Genomic DNA, 14982 nt, shown 5'->3' on the forward strand with positions numbered 1-14982 from the left:
AAACTTTCCTTCTCAAACAGGTGGAGGAAAGCTGTGACTGTCACATTCATTCTATTTCTGTTTTCAAAGAGATGACAAAGTTTGGATTTACAAGTAAAAATCCAGGCTTACCGTCTGCTTGGATACTAAAGTTAAATCAATGTTTTATGACTTTTCGGTAATGTGAGTGTGCTGTTGCATGAAGTTAGTCTTCCTAATATTCTCGAAGGAAAAAAAGAAAGATTTTTGATTAAGAAAGTTTAATGTAAGTTACAAGTGTGATAACATTATTACTGGAGTTAAAGCTCAATGATAAATGTCCTATTTTGGGGTTATATTTATTGAAATTCATTGTTTTATATGACGACTCTAGTGTGAAAAACCTTGTTTTACCCCTTTGTTTTTCCTGGGTTTATCTTCAGATTTCTCATCACATGTGGTTTGAGGCTGTATGGAATGTTCAGAGGTGGCTGAATTTTTCAGTAGTGTCAGTCACAGATATTATTGTCAAGTTTTGGAGTCCTTTAGAAGAAAACGTGCTACACACAGATGAAAGTTGTCTTTGGGAGGCATTCATTGGCTGACACCTTGATGGCTGTTCTTGGAAAAACATTTTCCTAAGGTAAAATAGTTCTAGCAGTAATGCTAGAAGAATGGTCTGCTTTATGGCAGTTCGGGTATCCTGAGTACATCTATCAGGTAAGGATTAATAGTTTAATAATAATAATACAAAAAGCAGCTACCATTTATTGTGTGATGGACACTGTGCTAGATGTTTTAAATGCATTATCTTATGTATCAGCTGTTTTTTCAGGAAAATCTCAATGTGTTCAGCTGACCTTTTTCATTTTGAAGGTAGGGGGACCTATTCTCGTTAATGTTTTTGCTTATTCTTAGCTTTTCAGGCTTTGTGCCTGTTTATGCCCTAGTTTGTTTTCCCCTTTTAGCCAGTGATATTCTTTCTGCCAGAAAAATTTAACACGCTTGTTCCCGTTATCTGACCGGGTGCAATCCTCCCTTATACAGGAAATAAATTTATTATGAAGAACTCCCAGTAGAAGCCTTGGAAAACCTACACAGAGCTGTGCTGTATCCAAAATGCTGTTCAGTAGGTTTTCTAAAGCGCCCAGGTAACAGCTGGTGCAGGCCATGTGCCAGCTCTGACAGCCCATATGCTCTCTTTAGTGCAGTAATTATCTCAACACAAAACTCTGATAGCCTAGTCTGTTGGGTCCAGTTTCCCTGGGTTAAACTGACTCAGTGGCTTTGTTAGTAACCTCCTTTGGCACAGTGAGAACTTCATCAAGAGTTTAAGTATTGGAGTAGGCTTCAAACACCAGTATGACTGCTTCTTTCAAGACAGGTGGCTTATTAACCCTAAGAGATTCTAGGTGGCGGTTCATTAGGCTGTCACCCACAGCAACACTCTAGTTAAAGGTCTGTCCCTGTTTCTACCAGATACTCAGCTTAGGGATGGTGATTAACTTTTGGTCAGAGGTTTAATTTTTGTATTTCGGTTCTAAGACAGGCACAAGGGTTTCTTCTGCATTTCGATGGTGGTGTTGGGAGTGGAAGGGTTGGGGTGAGGCATTGTAGGATAGAAGAGATGAAGAAGAGGGACCTGGATCAAAATGGGTATAGGCTTTCTTTCTTAGAACATCACAGAAAAGACTTCCCTCACTTTATATGTTCCTGTTCCGTCTGGTATGCTAACAATCTCTCTGTGAGTGTAAAATTCACATGTTGGAAGCTTGGAGTCCATATTCATGAGTGATTTCCTTCCTTTCTTCCTTCCCTTTCTCCCTTCCTTCCTTCCTTCCTCCCTCCCTCCCTCTCTCTCTCCCTTCCTTCCTTGCTTCCTCTCTCTCCTTTCTTCCTATTCCTTTTTTTCCCTTCCCTTTTCTTCCTTTCTTCTGAGAAACACAAATATCCAAAGGACCAGCTGCAATAAAACTATTCATGTAAACCTGCAGTTATAGTACAGAGAAAACTTCCCATAAACTGAGCAGCCATGATCTTGAAAAATGTTGCCTGCTGTGGAATCATAGCATTCAGCCACAAATGTTTGAAATTAAATGAACATGATATGATATTAGTATTTCAGCTTTTTTTCTGTCTTCTGTTCTTAGCACAGACTTTGAGTGATGATTGTGCTTGTCATGACATGTTATTCTGTCTGGAACAAGTTTAAACCTTACTTCTGGTCTCTTCATAGGATGACACTAGGCTCATAATCTTAGCAAGAAGGTTGAGCCACTAGGTCTTTTGGCCAAGATCAACCTTCACCGTACTAAGACTAACATGAGAGTAACATGAATGGTTGATTCTCTAATAGAACTTTGGTGCAGGATGGTTTCAGATGCCTCCTCAGAGAAGGAACGGCATTCTGCCCATTTGAATCACTAAGTGGCATAAAGTAATTAGATTATCTCAATTATTCCTGAACCTAAAGAAGGTTTGAAGCACGGGCTGTCTGCTTTGTCAGTAGAGTTTTAATTTCTTGTGCTAATTTAGACGTAGAGAGGAATGCACGAAAATAAATGCAATATAAGGTCCAAGATGGACGGGGTCATACCTTATAATTCTATGTAACCCCATAGCACCTATAATATTCTGATCATCGGATTTCTTTCCTTCCTTACTCCATATAGGCTAATCTGGTTCTGGCCAGACCTTGCCTGTCTTGTTCATTACTGTTACTTCCCAAGATAGAGTGGTGCCTGGCAAGTAAATATTTGCTAAATCAATGAATAGATGGATTGAAGTAGGCTCTTTTCTTTATGGAAATGACTCCAACTATCAGTGGCAGTGTACAATTGGGTGGGTTGTAGTGATGGAGACAATGTGGTCCTGAGTGTTGGGCCATACAGTTGGGTGAGGAGACTGGACTCTTTTGGTGACAATTCCTGGTTTAAAGGATCCTAGGGAAGGTCTGGATGCCCAAAGTCCTTCTTAGTGACCAAGGTCCAGCGGCAGGAACATGACCAGGGTTGATTTATTTCAAACTAGATTCTGGGTTGAAATTGGTTCACTACTAATGTAATGTCATTGCATTATTGTGTTTTCAATTTAATACTGCACAGTATAACCCTAAAGAGCCTTTGTAGAAAGCTATATCAGCTAGTTTAAAAAAACCCAAACACAGACCTTCGTTATTTAGTTTTCAAATACAGGTAGTTATACTTCTAAAGTCATTATTTATATGTTGTCATGAGTACTCACCAAATTTATTGACTTGTACATTATTCTTTGCAAATATGTTCTGGCTGCTCTCTGCATATTATAATTAAAACGACAGGGACTTTAATCATTTATGAAATTTTAAGCTACATACTGAATATAAATGTATCATTCAATGTGATAGAATGAATTAAATTCATCACTGTCAAATAACTGTATAAAAGATGAAATATCTCTCATCCCACATCATTAACTTATTAAAAAAAAAAGAACCAGATTTGCAAGCACTGTAATAATACTTGTATGGTCTTTTAAGGACACTTTGAAAACTAAGACATTTGGCATATATGGGAAAAGTACTTTTGACCAAAAAGTTGATTTCTAATTCTACTTGTAAAAGTTCTATTTGAATTTGATGATGTAGAGTAGCTTTTACCTAGATAGAATCAAATATATGGAATTTCTTTTATGGGAACATAAAGTATTTTTATCACCATGGTATACACAGGTAAAATAGAGTTTTGGCAATCCACATCACTTAGGTGAAAATTCTTGTGGGTTGAAAGGATAATTTGGGACAGGAAGGTAAATGAAATATTTACCTGGTGTGGGTAAATACTAGCTGACATTTGATCACTTTTCAACAAACATTATGTGCATGTCTAGACAGAGTATCACACCTAGATCTCTAAGGAAAACAAAACAGATTTGACAAGCCATGATTCTGATAATTATTTTCATTTTCTAGTTTACTATAATCATTACCATTTTTGGCTGATATCCATACTTATGAAATACTACGAGACTCTATTCAAAATAAATTTGGGGAGATAAATTTATATCAGAATGCTTTCTAATGTGTGAAAACTTCTATGTATCATTTATTTCTGAAAAATATAGGCTATAGACTTTTTAACACTTCTCTGCCAATCTAACTGAGTCTTTGGAAGTTTCAATTTATCTATGTTTCTTGATTTCCACCCCTTATTGGGTAGGACATTTGTTAATTCATTGATTGATTCACTCATTCATTTAATAAACTTTTACTGAGCCGGGCAAGGGGTCAGGGGCCAAGAAAGATGGGGCTTGGTTTTGGGACGAGATGCGAATCTGAGCCCTTCCTTTTGAGGAATATCTTGTCTAATGGAGGCGACAAAAGTCTTGAAAAAAACCTGAAATGAGCAATGCGTTCATAAACTCATGAAATTAATTAATTAACTAATTAATTAAACAAAAGTACAAATTAAGTAAAATTATCTTCCACATCTCAATTTGTTTAATCCAGCTCCCAGTCAGGCAACTTCATGCAGTGTTTCCAGCCAGTGTTTCCAACGTGACATAACTAGAAGGAAATAAGCATTTTGTGGTGTTCTAGGATACACAATATATTTTTTATATAAGTGAAAATAGGAAGAAAATCTCAAGCCCAGACAAGATATGTCACAGTGGAAACCAAATCTATGAGTTTTTAGTGCTATATTCAGTGATATTTTATCTTGTCAAGAATTTTAGATTGGATATTTCAGGAGTGTAGTTAAATGCTATTAAATTCCTTCTATTCTCTGGCTGATTAAACTATTGTCACATAGCACCCAAAAACCATGAAAATCATTGTAATCTAGAATTTTATATACATTCTGTTGTATTAGCTATAAGATACCTGATTGACCTGTAGTTACTTGTAACTTTTTGTGACAGAGAGAGAGAGTGGCATGGACATATATACACTACCAAACGTAAAATAGATAGCTAGTGGGAAGCAAACGCATAGCACAGGGAGATCAGCTCTGTGCTTTGTGACCACCTAGAGGTGTGGGATAGGGAGGGCGGGAGGGAGGGAGATGCAAGAGGGAAGAGATATGGGAACATATGTATATGTATAACTGATTCACTTTGTTTTAAAGCAGAAACTAACAAAAATAAAGAAATTTAAAAAAAAAGAAAAGTAAGAATTATTTTGGGCAGGGGCCAGAGTTAGGAAGTGTGCATAGGATTTAGGAATATATAGCAAAAACACCTATTATTGTTGTTTAATATATTCTGCACTGACAGAGTCTATTAAAAGCTGACTAGAAACCAATGTAGTTTGACTTTTACTTATAAAATTAACTTTAGCTCTATTTTAATCAGCAAGTTTGAATAACAACGAAACTACAAAATGACTGTAGTAATTACAAAGAAAACACACACACGCACAAACCAGAGAGTGGAATCAATAATTTAGAAAAATATTTTAGATGAAAACATTCGTTATAAAAGGTGTTGTAGCACACACATTTTTTTCCCCCAACACATGGATCGTTATCTGTTAAATGCATTTTGCTTTTCTTTAAAAATGGCATTACAACTTCCTTTGTATTCTTTCTTGCTCACACTTTCTGGTATGTTTTCACAGAGCAGTGTTTCCTTATTAGCCTGCTATAGAAGCTTACAATAGACAAGTTTTAGTTCTTACCTTCATCATTAAGAACCTGATATGAAAATGATCGTCTGTTTGAAAGCAAGAAGCCTTGCTTAAATGCTTTTCCAAGATTTCTAGCAGCTTACAGCTATGTTATAGACCTGTAACTATATACGGTGGTAGTTGGCATGAAGTAACAAAGCCTGTCTAAGATAGAAAGACACTGGCAATTTAAGCATCCATCACTTCCTAATGGCTTTATGATCAAACCCTTTATACTGAGAGATTTTTATTATGTTTGAAATATAATTTTCACAAAGTTGCCACAGAGTCAGAGTAAAGTGCATTTGCTAAACCCTTTATCTACTGCTTCTCAGTTTGTTTCAGAATAGAAGGTGAAACTGTATTCCTTGGTGTGCAGTTTAAAGTCAAGGGCAGCAATATTTAGCACATGCTTGGGCAACCTTGTTTGAAATCCATGCTGCCCCTCTACGGTGTTCTGATGTGCCTTTAGGGGATGCTTGCCTGTTTGTAGTTTGTTTTCTTTTGTTTAAGATTTCAGCTACTGCACTGACTAATGATTATATAGCAGTAAACTCTCGTCCCTGCTAAATTCAGCAGTGACGCCTCAAAAGCAGTTTTCCCTTGTGTGACATAAAACAATAAAAGGAACTAGACAAACCCCTTTTGAGGAAGAATAATCCTTTGTTTAAAGAAAAGAAAAGGCATCTCCTTGACGCCAGAGGGTGGGGAATTCAAATCAAAGGCTGAGCTAATTGATAAAAAATAAAACAAGTGTTAATTCGGAAAAATATTTTGCAGGGAGTTATTATTTATTGGAAATTGTTACTAATATCACATCTTTACCTGTGCATAACCTCTTTATTATACCAATTCTACGATATTTAGTTAACACATTATTACTTAATTGATACCCTTCTGCTCTTAAATCTAAAGTCTAAATAATGAATCTGTTTCTTCAGAATGCTGTTACCAGCATCATTTATCGATAACATTTTGGTCAGACAGTTGTATTTTATTTCTCTGAAGATAGCTAAATGTATCATTACCCCCTGCGTTTGTTCTTTAATAAACATTAAAACAGTCTGTTTAAAAACACAATTTATATATCACAAATCTGACTAAAAAAATTAAACAACCCATAGATGTACAAAATCTTAGCCTTCAGATTTACCAATGCCAAGTGCAAAGAATTTGAACACGCCATTTAATTGTTCTCCCTGCAATGTTTTTAATGAGACTTGTGGCCATGATTCTAAGTGATAAATTCTTCTTGATTTGCCTCCAGTTGTCACTGGCCAAACCTTAGGGAATGAAAGATTAGTAACGGTTGCAAAAGACTTATTATTTTAAACTGGAGAATTTTTAATGTTCTTAACCCAATTAAGCAGCGAGTGAAGAAACTATCAATATTGTTGTCAGTTTATTAGACGAAAAAATCTTCCAAATTTTAATTTAGCTAGAGATGCTGTTCATTTTCTACCTTTGACTGAAAATAAGAGTGAATTAAATTAGTAGTTGACACTGGTACCTAAATGTCACATCACTAACGTTAAAAAAAATGCCTTGTGATTTAAACAAAGATTTCCATCAGTGAGCAAGGTTTCAGCCCTCATCCAATTTTTAATAGCACTTGTCTTTTATCACACAAGTCCTTGAGTAATGTAAACAAGCTGTACAACAATTTGCATACATTTGGTCCTGTAGTGAGATTAATATGTGTATTCACAGTTTTAATCCCAAATTTCAAAACCCCAAGGAAAGAAAAAGTTTTCTTGTTAAGTTTAAGTAGCGAATCTAAGAGACCACATCCAGCCCACAACATAGTCCAAGCTGGCCCTAAACACAGGTGCTCCCAGTTTGAACATCATGCCTGGTTTTTCTGCAGAGAAACAAAATGAAAGAGCGACTTCAAACACAGGTGCAAAGCCCCGCATCTGTGACGGACAGCCCAAAACCATGGCTTTCTCCTGACCGTTTTCGGCTTGTAACCCTCATCCTCCATGGAGCACCTGTGTCAGAACCAATCAGAGATGTGTATAAATGTTATCAACACCTACACATCATTACTTATTCATCAACATCAGCACCAAATCTTGATGCAAACATGCAGGAGTGTTGGGGGTTTTTTTTTTCCTCTGGAGTTGCTCTTTTCTGAAGCTTATGTCCATTTGCCCGACAGCTGATGAGAAGTACAATACACAGATTTTTTAAAAATGGGAATATCTCAGGCTTTAAATCCTCCAATCGTTTGTGTTCGTATCACTTTTGAATCTTTAAATCTAATTCCTTCGGTGGGGAAAAATGGGGTGCACACAAAAGGTTTGAACGTACTGATTGCCTGAAGACCTAATTGCTGAAATTCCATACTTGGTGGAGTACTTTTGTGCAGGCATCTCCTCCTTGGTGGTCGGGTACCTTCTCTCTGTTTGATTAGCACTCAAAGAACCTGCATTTGAAGCTGTATAAGATTTTGTGTTTCTGCAGCAGAAGCAGCGGGATCTGGATTCCTGGCAAACTGCACAAGCATTTGGGTTAGTGGCTTTGTATTTGCCTCTGAGTCTTTCCCCGCACAGGGCTGGGGAGGGGCTACTGGGCTGTCAGAGGCTTTGGAAACCATTTCTTCGTTGACAATTGAAATTTATGTGGTTTTTAATTGTCTGTAAACAAAGCCTTTTAAAGCTAGCACTAAATCTCCATCGAGGTCAGCTGGCATCCAAAGGGATGGTTGCTGAATTAGTTTGGAGTCTGCCTTTCTTTTCCTAAAAAAAAGCCCTCTCAAATCAGTTTATTGTCCTCCAATAGAGAAACACAAAACACACAAATCACTTGGCCCTCCCTCCTACTTTGAATGAATAGATAAAAATCCATCTGTTTTTTATCGGCCTGTTTTGCGGGGGCCAAAGCTGTGTCCTTTGTAAAAAAAAAAAAAAATGGCCTCAGCGATACAATTTCCAATTAGCAAGCAGCTAGGAAGATTGACCAAACACTTAGGTCTTTGATCAGTGGTGGTTATAGTTGGGAAACTTTGAGTCTGGTTTTGGCACTAAATGGTCATTAGGTGGAAATCATTTATGCTGGGAAAAATTAAGAGCTGAAGATGTACTACAGTAAATGTGTATTGGTTCTCACAGTTCACAGTTAGACTATGAATTACGTGACTTTATTATATAGTAAAAAATATAAAAATTGGGGCAAAAGGCGGAGTGCGAATGTTTGGTTTTCTATACGTTGTCGTACAATTGACGATAGTCTTTGGAAATCGTAATTTAAGACCCATACAGACAAATGCCTGACTGCAGGTCTCTGGCTCTCAGGAGCTCCAGAAAGCCTGGGACACAATTCCTGTTTGCAGCACCCTCTGCGCTGGCCCCGGCTGTTCTCCTGTCTGTACCTGCAGGCTCCGTGTTAAAGTTCTCCCATTTCTCTGAGAGCCAGTTCTCTGTCTCTGTCGCAAATGAGAAAACCTGAACCAGTGCGAATGAGGCGAGACACAGAGCTATCAGGAAAAAAAGGATGCTAGAACCCACAGAGCAACTGTGTTCAAATAAAAGCTGTCACTCCTGAGCGAACCGAAGATTCAAACTCTGGCACAGGATTCCTGTTTCAAGGAGCTCTGGCTCAGGGCTTCCGAATATTCCTTTCTTTGTCTCTTCTGGGCCCTCAGTTCCTGCTTTGAAGAAGAACCATAAAACCAAAAAGAACATTTTGGTTTCTTTTTTCTAAATGTATTTCTATATGTGAGGAGTTATCTCATATGAAGGATTGATTTTTTTTCTTTCAAGTCTATTTCTAATTTGCAGTGATGTCAGATATCAGAAAGGAACCTGCCCGTGTTTTTAGCAGAAAGTGGACTAAAGTTCCTGACTTTGTGAGTTATATGTTCTTGGACAAATTACTTAATTTTTCTGGTCAATTTTTCTCATCTATGGAATGGGAATAATAATATCTACCATATGGGGCTTGAAGTATGGACTAAAATAAGATCATTTCAAACATAATTTCTTACAGTACCTGGCACATGTCTGCACCAAAAACATGGCAGACCAAGGAACTATTTGAGAACAAAACAATAAGTGACAACCCCCCACCCCAAAAAAAAGAAAAGGAAAGAAAAGAAAAAAGCCCTAGCAAATAGGAAGAAAATTCAGAGTGAATCCCTAAAATATAAAATTATGAGAATTAAGTTAGGACTGTAAAAAGTCAGGAATTGAAATAAAAACTATATTACGACGCCCCTGGTTTAGATAAAGTAAACAGAATTTGGGGCTTTAAAAATAGTTCATTGCAGAGAGTAGATACTGAAATGGAATAGAGAGACTGTCCTGACGCAGGCATGAGGAAATTTGAAGCATGAAAACTGGGGAGAACAGAAGCTGAAGTGCTGATCAGCCCCTGGTCACCCAGAGGCAGTGGCAGCAGGCCTACGAGCCTGGGGCCTGCAGGGTCTCGGGACGGGTGCAAGTGGGGTAAGGCCCACCCTGCTCCACGCCATTCTCCCGCCGTTGCAGTCAGGCCTTCCTGGTGGCTTTGACCACCCAGAGGGTTTAGCTGAACTCTCCTGCAATAAAATCACACTTGTTGGAATTTCAGCTCCATTCAGGATGAAAATATTGGGGAAGCCAGATTCCTACTCCCTTACCGTGGGGTCTCAGTGCGAATTCATTCGTTCATTCATTTGTTCATTTGTCCAACTAACTTTTGTTGAGTGTCTACCGAGTGCAGGCACTGTGCTAAGCTCTGGGAATGAAACTGAACTACAGAGACCTGGTCTCTGGCTTCTAAGAGATGTAATTATTCAAGATGGTCTCACCCAACCCTATCAGCATCCCTCCACTGTGGCTTTGGGGCCCTAGGGCTTCCCTATTGATCAATATGCACCCAGCTGCCTTTTAACAAGGCTGAGTCACACTGAAGTTGCCCAGGGCTTTTCATTAGGACATTAGCTAAATTTAGCTTGATCATGAGAGGTAGTAGCTGGATCAGGCCCGATGGGGTTAATCTGAGATCTAAGGTCAGATGGGGGAAGAAGATAGCAAAACTAAGTGTCCAAGCAGTAAATAATAAAGATAAAATAAATTAGATAAACTGATGGACAAATGAAACATGAAACATACATAGATTTTTTTTTATCTTAAAGTTGCTTTTTTTTTTTATTCAAACAGAAAGTCACAAAAATTATAATCATCTTCATCAGTTCACTCAGTCCCATGTAATTAATTATTTTTCATCTTGATCTTTTGTTAGCAGTTTTATGAATTCATCAGTTTTCCATTAGAGTTCTGAAAATGCTTATTCATTCAGTTCAGCAGTACAGTCAGTTACCAGAAACCTGTACTTGTCAGAGTCTTTTCCATGAATTCCTTTAAGATGAGACCCTTTTATAGGAACATTTTTGTGAAAGCATCAGAGTACACCCAGAACTGTCTGTAAATGACAAAAGACTTAAAAATGAGCACGGTTAAAGATTTGATGAAAGTTCATAATAATGCAATTGACAAGGAAATTTAGTTATTTCTGAGATATACATTTTAAAGTAATAACTAGAATTATGACTTATAGCATTATACCAGAACATATAAGATTTTTAGAAATTTCATGTAATGTCTGAAACATTTATATTAACATATGTTGATACAAATAACCCAAAGAAAGTTTAGTATTAGTTTTTTGTTGTTGTTTGTTTTTTTATATTGCAGGTTCTTATTAGTCATCAATTTTATACACATCAGTGTATACATGTCAATCCCAATCGCCCAATTCAGCGCACCACCATCCCCACCCCACCACGGTTTCCACCCCTTGCTGTCCATACATTTGTTCTCTACATCTGTGTCTCAACTTCTGCCCTGCAAACCGGTTCATCTGTACCATTTTTCTAGGTTCCACATACATGCGTTAATATACGATATTTGTTTTTCTCTTTCTGACTTACTTCACTCTGTATGACAGTCTCTAGATCCATCCACGTCTCAACAAATGACTCAATTTCTTTCCTTTTTATGGCTGAGTAATATTCCATTGTATATATGTACCACATCTTCTTTATCCATTCGTCTGTTGATGGGCATTTAGGTTGCTTCCATGACCTGGCTATTGTAAATAGTGCTGCAATGAACATTGGGGTGCATGTGTCTTTTTGAATTATGGTTTTCTCTGGGTATATGCCCAGTAGTGGGATTGCTGGATCATATGGTAATTCTATGTTTAGTTCTTTAAGGAACCTCCATATTGTTCTCCATAGTGGCTGTATCAATTTACATTCCCACCAACAGTGCAAGAGGGTTCCCTTTTCTCCACACCCTCTCCAGCATTTGTTGTTTGTAGATTTTCTGATGATGCCCATTCTAACTGGTGGGACGTGAGACCTCATTGTAGTTTTGATTTGCACTTCTCTAATAATTAGTGATGTTGAGCAGCTTTTCATGTGCTTCTTGGCCATCTGTATGTCTTCTTTGGAGAAATGTCTATTTAGGTCTTTGGCCCAGTTTTGGATTGGGTTGTTTGTTTCTTTACTATTGAGCTGCATGAGCTGTTTATATATTTTGGAGATTAATCCTTTGTCCATTGATTCGTTTGCGAATATTTTCTCCCATTTTGAGGGTTGTCTTTTCGTCTTGTTTATGGTTTCCTTTGCTGTGCAAAAGCTTTGAAGTTTCATTAGGTCCCATTTGTTTATTTTTGTTTTTATTTCCATTACTCTAGGAGGTGGATCAAAAAAAATCTTGCTGTGATTTATGTCAAAGAGTGTTCTTCCTATGTTTTCCTCTAAGCGTTTTATAGTGTCCGGTCTTACATTTAGGTCTCTAATCCATTTTGAGTTTATTTTTGTGTATGGTGTTAGGGAGTGTTCTAATTTCATTCTTTTACACATACATAGATTCTTGATCACTCTCTCCTCTGTAATCTTCCTTTCTGGTTTCACCTTATTCTAATCTGTTGGACTAGAATATTAATTCACTATTATTAATAAGTTATTATTTAGCTAATTATATTGTATAAAATTGTATTGTATAAAATCAGTTATTAATTAGCCATTACTAATAAATAATATTATTTAATAAATAATAACTGATGTTTAATAATGGTTTATTATGTGCCAGATACTGTGCTAAATTCATCTCATTTAATTCTCACTTCAGAGAGATGGATATTATTACCACCATTTTGCAGATAAGAAAACTGAGGCACAGAGAGGTCAAGTAAACCCTCCAAGATTGTGTGCAGCTAGTGTTCAAACCCAGGATTTTGTCTCCAGAACTGACATTCCTACCTCTATATTCTGCCTCCATCCATCATTCTGCTTCTCTTTTGTTGTTTTTTGTTTGTTTGTCTGTTTGTTTTTCTGCTTCTCTTTTGCTAGTCAGATTTATTTGGCAAATTAATTTTCACCTCTTGTGTTTTTGACCTGGATTTCTCTCTATCTTTTAACTTTTTCTTTAAGAAAATACTAAGCAAAAAAAAGGAGAAAGAATAGTATAACAAACCCTGTGTACACTTCAGTCTTGGATTCTCTTTGCTTTGACCTCAGATCCTGATCTGTCATATTCAGTCTTGCAAATAAATCATAACCTTCTATTTCCCCCACGGATTTGATTGTGGCATTCTTTATATTTTACTGTACTCCAATGTCCATGGTAGTTCAGAAGGAATGATGTAAGGAATTTTCTTTATTCCCCCCAGATTTATTGAGATATACTTGACATATAATATTGTGTAAGTTTAAGGTATACAGTGCAATGATTTGATACACACATATATTGTGAAATAATTACCATGATAAGGTTAGTTAACACATCTATTACATTTTTTTTGTAGTGAGAACATCGATCTATTCTCTTAGCAACTTGCAAGTATGTAATAGGGTATTGTTAACTATAGTCACATGCTGTACATTAGATCCCCGGAACTTGTCTTATTTAGCTAATTATATTATTATAATATTTTATAGTTATATTATTTTAAAATCAGCTATTTATTAACTATTATTAAATAATAGCTAACGTTTAATAATGGTTTATTATGTGCCAGATACTGTGCTAAATTTATCTCATTTAATTCTCACTTCAAATTGATATTTGTAGTCTTTGACCATCATCTTCCCCTTTCCCCTACCCACCAGTCCCTAGTAACAATTGTTATACTCTCTGTTTCTATGAATTTGCCTTTTTTAGATTCTCATATGAGTGAGAACATATAGTTATTTGTTTCTCTCTGTCTGACTTATTTCATTTAGCATAATGCCCTTAAGGTCCATCCATGTTGTTGCAAGTGACAGGATTTACTTCTTTCTTATGACTGAATAACATTCCATTGTGTATATATACACACCAGATTTTCTTTATTTATTCATCTGTTATGGACTCTTAGGTAGTTTCCATATCTTGGCAATTGTGAATAATGCTGCAATGAATATGGGGTACACATATTTCTTTGAGGGTAGTCATTTCATTTCTTGTGGAGATATATCCAGAAGTGAGATTGCTGGATCATATGGTAATTCTGTTTTTAATTTTTTGAAGAACCTCCATAATGTTTTTCATAGTGGCTTTATCAATATACATTTCCACCCACAGTGCACAAGGGTTCCTTTTTCTCCTCATCCTTGTGAATATTTGTTATCTCTTATTTTTTTGATCATAGCCATTCCAACATGTGTGAGATGATATCTCATTGCAGTTTTGATTTGCATTTCTATGATGATTAGTGATGTTGAGCATCTTTGCAGGCCCTCTGTCCAGTTTTTAATAGGATTATTTGTTTTTTGCTTTTGAGTTGTATGAGTTCCTTATGTATTTTGGATATAAACCCCTTATCAGATATATTGTTTGCAAATACTTTCTACCATTTTGTAGGTTGCCTTTCATTTTGTTGGTGGTTTCCTTTGTGGTGCAGAAGCTTTTTAGTTTGATGAAGCCCCACTTGTTTATATTTGATTTTGTTGCTTGTGATTTTGATGTTATATCCAAAAATTGTTGCCCAGAACAATGTCAAGGAGCTTTTCCCCTATGTTTTCTTCTAGAAGCTTTACAGGTCTTTTCAGGTCTTACATTTAAGTATTTAATCCATTTTGAGTTCATTTTTGTGAGTGGTTTAAGATTGAGGTCCAGTTTCACTCTCTTGCATGTAAATATCATTTTCCCAACATCACTATTGAAGAGACTATTTTTTCCCCATTGGATATTCTTAAATCCCTTGTCAAATATTTGTTGACTGTATATGCATGGGTATATGCATGATTCTGTTCCAATGGTCTATGTCTGTTTTTATGCCAATATCAAACTGTTTTGATTATTACAGCTTTGTAGTATAGTTTGAAATCAGGACATGTGATTCCTTCAGCTTTGTTCTTTCTTCTCAGGATTGCTGTGGATGTTTGGTGTCTTTTGTGCTTTCATATG

Source organism: Balaenoptera ricei, chromosome 18 (assembly GCF_028023285.1).
Source record: "Balaenoptera ricei isolate mBalRic1 chromosome 18, mBalRic1.hap2, whole genome shotgun sequence".
Classification (NCBI taxonomy): domain Eukaryota; kingdom Metazoa; phylum Chordata; class Mammalia; order Artiodactyla; family Balaenopteridae; genus Balaenoptera; species Balaenoptera ricei.